At 42.4% G+C, this 8,770-nt stretch overlaps 1 pseudogene; it reads left to right on the forward strand.

Annotated features, from left to right (window-relative positions):
* Positions 1–1,749: 1,749 nt before the first annotated feature.
* LOC111961099 (myosin light chain 4-like) lies at positions 1,750–2,327 on the forward strand (annotated as a pseudogene).
* The last annotated feature ends 6,443 nt before the right edge of the window (positions 2,328–8,770 follow it).

The following is an 8,770-nucleotide window of genomic DNA, read 5'->3' on the forward strand; positions in this document are numbered from 1 at the left end:
GATGAATTGCATTGTGTGTGTAAAATGAATGTAGCCGTGATAGATTAAAATTGGGGTGCAGTATGGTCCATCCTAAACATGCCCTCACTCCCGTAAATTAAATGGATTTTGGTTGATTAATTTATCAACGTTCAATTACGGGAAATTATTGAGGAGCAGAAGCCTAAATGAATACAGCAGAAACCTAAGCTGAGGGTCATTTTATTTATTTAATGGGCATACATACTATAACTGCACTAGTTACTTGACCTTGTAACCCTGACTACCACAGAGTATGATCAAGAGAAGACATACAGTATATGCACACACACACATAGCACACAAGTACTATGATTGTGTTTGTGTACAACCGTGTGTAGACTTCTATGTAGTCGAGCATTTCTTTTATCAGAGCCTTTTGTCATTAAACATAATACTCTTGTTTCAAGCCATAGGCTCCTTTGGTCATAACCTTTGCTAGTGGGACTGAGGTTTATAAAATGTTATATTTCATTGTTTTCTTTCAACCAGTGCTTTGTCCATTATTACATTGGATGCTACAGAAGATGTGCTTGACTGAGCATTGATTAACCTCTGCATTGGAAGGGAGATTCATGAGGCTTAATGCCTTTTAATGCATTTCCATCAAGCCTTATCATCTCATTCACTCGGCACATCGAGTCATTTAAATGAAAACAAAGATGGAGGCTTTTCATCATTAGGAAATAAATATGTATGACGGCACTAAGTTGAAGAGCGCTACAAAGTATGTTCAATAACATAAAACCGGATTTGACTGCATCCGCAGTTTGCTTTCCCTGGGCATTGGAAAGTATTTTATATACTATTTTGAGGAAAAGGAACAGGGTTTCTTCTGTTTTGAATAAAATATTTGAAGTAGATATCTTGACGTCAGTTGATTATACATGTTTTCTACACATGCAATGTATTAGCGGGACTATAAACATGTAATAAACACCAGCATGTATAATAACTTTCAACAGTCAGATATTCTTTTAAAGGGAGAACATTTATTTAGTTTTTGCATAGAAATGTTGAAATAAATCAGTCATTCTATCACTTTAAACTGCCCATCAAAGCAAAGAGCCAAACAGGTGCACTAGAGACACTAATCCAACAAATATGGATTGTACACTGGAATTGATTTCAGAAACATATACAGCAGAACCTTGGCATAGCCCATGCTAAAGTAAATAGATGTCAAAATGAGCGTATTCTCCGTGAGCCAAAGGTATAACCAAATTTCATATACAAACATTCCTTTTTTACTTCAGTAAATTTGATTAAAAACTGACCATTGCTCTGTCATAGAAACATCTCATAGGATAGGTTTTTCAGTTTTAATGACAGACAAAAAAGTCAATTGTCAAAAAAGCTATTTTGTTCAATGTTCTCATTCAGTAATAATACATTGTCTGTGTGTCCTAATTCCTGCCTGCACCCATCAGTGAGGCAGAACATTTTGGGATAATGTAGCTGGACACTGGTTAATGACAGTGGAGAGCCCTGTCGGCTTGATGATAGCAGCTGAGAACAATACCTAATTGTTACGCCACAGACAGGAGGATCTATTTAAGGTTTCTTCCTTTTATAGTGTGCCATAGGACCTTATTTATCGGCCCCATCTCCCCTCCCAGGCGAAGTACATATAAAAGCTTCAGGAGAGCCTTTGACCATTTGTGCTTAGAAATAGCCTCCTCCCTCCCTTCACACTCTCGCTCACCTTGGAACCCCCCCACATTCAGCACCATGACCCCCAAAAAGGTGGAAGCCAAGAAAACTGAGCCCAAAAAGGCAGAGCCCGCCAAGGAGGAAGCACCTGCTGCCAAGCCCATGCCGACCCCTGAACCCGTGGTCGAAGGCCCCAAGGAGCCCGACTTTGACCCCAATAGCATCCCCCTCGAATACAGCGCCGACCAGATCGAGGAGTTCAAGGAGGCTCTCACCTTGTTCAACCGCACGCCCACGGGGGAGATGAAGATCACATTTGCCCAGTGTAGCAATGTGTTGTGGGCAACACCAACATCCTGAAGGTGTTTGGCAAGCCTCGGCCGGAAGACATGAGCAGCATGCTGGTGGACTTTGAGAACTTCCTGCCCATGCTGCAGCACATTTCCCACTCCAAGGACCAGGGTAACTTTGAGGACTTTGTCGAGGGCCTGCGGGTCTTTGACAAGCAGGGCAATGGCACTATCATGGGCACTGAGCTGTCACGTGCTGGCCACCCTGGGGGAGAGGATGAGGTGGACAGGCTGCTGGCGGGCCAAGAGGACGCCAACGGATGCGTCAACTATTCTTCCTTTGTCAAGCACATCTTGTCTGGGTGAGCTGGATTTTTTTACCAGAAGGACTTTAATGATTCTCTATTATTTCCTCTCTTCTGGAGCCCACACCTGTCTCACAAATAACCCTGCCACTTTAGAGGTGAGCATGCATTCAATGTATTGTCCGTTTGTTGTCTAAAGCAGCTGGCAACAGTCAAGCAACAAATGTTGACTTGAGATTGAATATTGTATTTCCCTTGAATAAAAAATGTACAGTGACAAAGAAACGTTATTTATAGAGAAATGCTAATAAGATACTGAAGGCATGGAAATGACAAATGCCATAAATAAACCACAAATATAAATGTCAAAGATCATTTAATAATTTTCTTTCTCAAAATCAAAGTCTGCCTGCAAAACACTTTTACTTGATACAGAATTGTATGTTTTTACTGATGCAATATTAATGGTAACTTTCTACTACAGTCTAGAGACAGACACTGTTTTTGCTTCAATTTCCATATTTCCAAGTATTTCAGAGCTAAGAAGAAGACAGGAATCATCAAATGACTCTTCCAATTGCCTCCACTTTCAGGTCTAATACCTGAACTTTATTGTGTCATGAGATGGAGGAACAGAATTCTCAGCCATGGAGGAATCAAGGGGATTTGGCAACATTTGACAAATTTGACAATGGAACAGATTCTACATTTACCTGCAGAGTCAGATTGGATACACAGCACGGAAATCTCTACATGATAATGCGTCAGTAGGAATGAAAGAGGTGTTTCAGTGTAATCTATGTCTGGGCGGGCTCAAGAGACCCAACCCCCCCTGCAGTGACAGAGCTGTCTGGCTGAGTGCTGGTTTCAGTTGGGGGGCAGCTGCAGTGAAACTATAAAAACACCCACATACAGTATGGACAGGTATGCATGCACACACATATGCATGCACGTACGCAAACGCATCCACACACCCAAGCCACCACCCTTCCCCATCAGACAGATGCCCTGAGGCCTGCCTCTCTGATCCCCAGTGCTGAGCAGACAGTGGGCTTAACGTTGGCTTACCAGGCTGTAAACACACATTTTACATTCACCAATACAACCACTACATGGGGAGCATGATCCTGTCCTGGGTGGCTTAGCAGGTGGCCAAGGTAAATCTGATTTCTTGGAAAATCAAAGTTTAAAAGTTCTTGGCAGATTTCTCAAAAATATCTTAGCTAAAGAGAAGTGGAACAGTATTACTGCTGTTTTGTCAGAAATAGAAGTCTATTCAGATTTTAAATCTGAATGATGAACAAAATTATAAAGTGTCAAGAAGTAGTTTCAGTGAGTTATAGAGGTTAAAGATTGGGAAGGTATGTATTTCAGAGACCATTATATTTGTGAATAATTTTAGCCATGAATGATTTAGATTACAATTATGAAATACATTATAGACAATATATTGTGAAAGGTTTATCTAATCATTTTAGAATGCCAAGACTAAGCACCCAGGGTTTCAAATAATTCACATTTCTTTATGGCAATTGAAGGTCCAAATCACATATTAAGTATTCAATAGTGAACATGTTATCTAACCAAAGTTTGACAAATGACCAGATAAATTATATTAGTTCCGAAGGAGCTCAAAACTTTGTAGATTTCTAAAGCTTTAGTGATATTGACATGGATAAATCAGCCCCATTATTTACCTGCTCCCTTGCCTTGAGAAAGTGTAGATTTGTTTGTTTCCATGGAAACTATGAAAAGGAACATTCTATCTGACTCCTCCGGTATTTGAGAGAAAGCCGTCTGGCCGACGGAAATCAGTCTTTCTACGCCAGCTTTATCTCCCTCCATATCAAAGAATCTATTTACAATTGAGTAAACTCTGTATTTAATGGCAACAGAAGGTGTATATGTTATTGCATGTCATTATGAAGTTTGATGAAAGCCCCCATGAAAGCCATAATTTCCTTCATAACGTGGTTATTTGCAAAGGTCTCTCTCTCTCTCTCCTTCTCTCTCTCTCTCTCTCTCTCTCTCTCTCTCTCTCTCCTCTCTCTCTCCTCTCTCTCTCTCTCTCTCTCTCTCTCTTCTCTCTCTCTCTCTCTCTCTCTCCTCTCTCTCTCTCTCTCTCTCTCTCTCTCTCTCTCTCTCCTCTCTTCTTTCCTCTCTCTCTCTCTCTCTCTGCTCTCTCTCTCTCTCTCTCTCTCTCTCTCTCTCTCTCTCGTCTCTCTTCAGTCTCTCGTCTCTCTCTCTCTCTCTCTTCGTCCTCTCTCTCTCTCTCTCTCCCTCTCCTCCTCTCTCTCTCTCTCTCCTCTCTCTCTTCTTCTCCCCTTCTCTCTCTCTCGTTCTTCTCCTCCTTCTCTCTCGCGTTCTCTCTCTCTCTCTCTCGTCTCCTCTCAGTTCTCGTCTCTCTCTCTCGTCCTGCCTCTCCTCTCTCGGGTCAGTTCAGTCTCACCAGATATACTACCGTTCAAAGGTTTGGGGTCACTTAGAAAATGTCCATTAAAATAACATCGAATTGATCAGAAATACAGTGTAGACATTGTTGATGTTGTTGTAAATGACTATTATAGCTGGAAACGGTAGATTTGTTTATGGAATATCTACATAGGCGTACAGAGGCCCATTATCAGCAACCATCATTCCTGTGTTCCAATGGCAAGTTGTGTTAGCTAATCCAAGTTTATCCTTTTAAAAGGCTAATTGATCATTAGAAAACCCTTTAGCAATTATGTTAGCACATCTGCAAACTGTTGTTCTGATTAAAGAAGCAATACAACTGGCCTTCTTTAGTCTAGTTGAGTATCTGGAGCATCAGCATTTGTGGGTTCGATTACAGGCTCAAAATGGCTCGAAACAAATAACTTTCTTCTGAAACTCGTCAGTATATTCTTGATCTGAGAAATAAGGCTATTCCATGCAAGAAATTGCCAAAATATTTTTGAACATGCCTGAGCCAAAGCACATTTGGTGGCAGCAAGCCTTGTAGACAAGGCTAAAGAGGACACCCAGGTTAACACTCAAAATTAGATTTTTTTTTGACACTACAGCCAGTCTTCAGAACAGCCTTAGAAGGAAGCTAAACATCACAGCCACATATCCACTCATCGCATTGCGCACGAAGTTGACTCTCAAGTGTTAAATGGACACAGGGAAAGTCATTTTGGGAGGTTTTGAAGACTAAGGTAGAACATTTTGTTACCTTTACCTTCACAGCACAGAACATGTTTGTAATCTGAATATGTGCTTCATATTATCACATCTGCAAGAGGCATATTCTCATATGTGTGTTCTGCTGTAGCCTACATTGATTTATTTTATTTGAAGTTATATTCCGATGTTGTGATATTTTTAATACTGCCATATTGATGTCTTAAATTATTTTAAATTCGGATCTTGTAAGCCCCACAGCTGAGTGTGTGTGCATATGGCTGGTGTTCTGCCATATGTAATGCTGTACATTGACATCTAGAAAATTAGGTTATAAGAAATTCGGACTTAAGAAATTCGGACTGCAGCATTGAAGGTTCCCACAGTGGCCTACAATATTCTTAAATGGAATAAGTTTGGAACCAGCAAGACTCTTCCTAGAGCTGGCCACTCGGCCAAACTGAGCAATTGGGGGAGAAGGGCCTTGGTCAGGGAGGTGACCAAGAACCCAATGGTCACTCTGAAAGAGCTCCAGAGTTCCTCTGTGGAGACGGGAGAACCTTCCAGAAGGACATCCATCTCCGCAGCACTCCACAAATCAGGCCTTTATGGTAGTGGTCAGATGGAAGCCACTCCTCAGTAAAAGGAACATGACAGCCCAATTGGAGTTTGCCAAAATGCACCTAAAGGACTCTCAGACTATGAGAAAGAAGATTCTCTGGTCTGATTGAACCAAGATTGAACTCCTTGGCCTGAATGCCAAGCGTCACATCTGAAGGAAATCTGGCCCCATCCCTACGGTGAAGCATGGTGGTGGCAACATAATGCTGTGGGAATGTTTTTCAGCAGCAGGGACTTGGAGACTAGTCAGGATCGAGGGAAAGATGAACGGAGCAACGTACAGAGAGATCCTTGATGAAAACCTGCTCCAGAGTGGTAAGGACTTCCGACCGGGACGAAGGTTCACCTTCCAACCGGACAACGACCCTAAGCACACAGCCAAGACAACGCAGGAGTGGCCTCGGGACAAGTCTCTGAATGTCCTTGAGTGGCCCAGCCAGAGCCCGGACTTGAACCCAAACGAACATCTCCAGAGAGACCTGAAAATAGCTGTGCAGCGACGCTCCCCATCCAACCTAACGGAGCTTGAGAAGATCTGCAGAGAAGAATGGGATAAATTTCCCAAATACAGGTGTGCAAAATTTATAGCGTCATACCCAAGAAGACTCAAGGCTGTTATCGCTGCCAAAAGAGCTTCAACAAAGTACTGAGTAAATGTCCTGAATACTTATGTAAATGTCATATTTCCGTTTAAAACCTGTTTTTGCTTTGTCATTATGGGGTTTTGTGTGTAGATTGATGCAAAAAAAATAATTTTATCCATTTTAGAATAAGGCTGTAATGTAACAAAATGTGGAAAAACTCAAGGGGTCTGAAAACCTTCCGAATGCACTGCATATTCACACACACACACTATTTATAAAAAAGTATGTGGACACCCCTTCAAATTTGTGGATTCAGCTATGAATGCCACCTTTCCAACAAGTCAGTTCAACACATTTCTGCCCTGCTAGAGCTGCCCCAGTCAACTGTAAGTGCTGTTATTGTGAAGTGGAAATGTCTAGGAGCAACAATGGCTCAACCGCAAAGTGGTAGGCCACACAAGCTCAAAGAACGGGACAGTCGAGTGCTGAAGCGCATTGGTTGCATCACTCACTCCCGAGTTCTTAACTGTCTCTGGAAGCAACGTCAGCACAATAACTGCTCGTTGGGAGCTTCATGAAATGGGTTTCCATGGCCGAACAGCCGCACACAAGCCTAAGATCACCATGCGCAATGCCAAGCGTTGGCTGGAGTGGTGTAAAGCTCGCCTCCATTGGATTCTGGAGCAGTGGAAATGCGTTCTCTGGAGTGATAAATTACGCTTCACCATCTGGCAGTCCGACAGACTAATCTGGATTTGGTGGAAGGCAAGAGAACACTACCTGCCCGAATGCATAGTGCTACCTGTACATTTTGGTGAAGGAGGAACAATGGTCTGGGTAGGTTTTTCATGCATAACAGAGATCTCTGTTATGCTGGGATCTGCGGGATGCTGGCTTCACTGAAATCAAAGTTTACTAGTCTAATTCCTGCCCCTGGGCTGTGTGGATGGGCAGAACTGGTCTAATTCCTGCCCCTGGGCTGTGTGGATGGGCAGAAATGGTCTAATTCCTGCCCCTGGGCTGTGTGGATGGGCAGAAATGGTCTAATTCCTGCTCCTGGGCTGTGTGATGGGCAGAAATGGTCTAATTCCTGCCCCTGTGCTGTGTGGATTGGCAGAAATGGTCTGGTAGCAGCATTCTGTCACAGTTCTATCCCCATGCCCTGATCATCATAACCCCCAGCAGAAAAGCTGCACTGATGAGATATGCATGGTGTTTGGTGATGTGAATGTGGGCTCCCTTTCCTGGGAATTTGGTGTCTACATGTACTGTTGTGCTGCATGTGGTGCAGCTTACTCTGACATCATTAAAATCTGAAACTCTGGCGGAGCGCACACAGTGTGACTCTGATTTAACAAGCTTGGGTAGCAATGTGCAATCGGAGATCTTCTTTTCTACTGGTGAGGTGTGCAGTGTGATGCAAGTTTTATCTTGTAATTATACAATACTAATTTAAGACATACTCTTTGTAACCGTTAGTCTTTATTTATCAGACATATATCTTTCAGTGCCAGTATTACTCTGATGCTAAGCTGTACAGAGCAGCAGAGTGGTCACAATGACAATCTTGTGCAGCAGAGAGGACCTTACAGTAGCGGTGCGTGGGTAAAATCACTGGGGGAATCCAAGCCAAGCCAATACAATAGCCATATTACAACCTATGTTGTGATATTTGCTCTATGCACCACCGTGATATTCAATAAGGCTGTGAGAACAAAAAGACAACTGTCACTCAGTGGTGGAATAAATTCAACTACACATACATTTGTTTCATTACAAAACCGAAGAGCCACATCTTTCCGGTGAAGTCGACAAAGCAAATATTGCATGTAACAAACAGTTAATATGACCTGCAAGGTCAAGCAAGTTCATGTTTTCAACAGTTTACTAAACAACTACTGTTTTGGAACCACAGAGTTACCGCTAGTCAGCACAAAGACAACGGGAGCACTGCCTCCGCTATTCCACCACCATTTCATTATCAAATCAACAAGGTTATATATGCTTAGTTTAATACACTGAAAACAAACTTAAAGATCCCAAAAACAATTTAGTTGCTAAACATCCTGTGGCTGTCCATGGCACTGATTTCTGTGTGTGTGTGTGTGTGTGTGTGTGTGTGTGTGTGTGTGTGTGTGTGTGTGTGTGTGTGTGT

Source organism: Salvelinus sp. IW2-2015, linkage group LG4q.1:29, assembly GCF_002910315.2.
Source record: "Salvelinus sp. IW2-2015 linkage group LG4q.1:29, ASM291031v2, whole genome shotgun sequence".
Lineage (NCBI taxonomy): Eukaryota > Metazoa > Chordata > Actinopteri > Salmoniformes > Salmonidae > Salvelinus > Salvelinus sp. IW2-2015.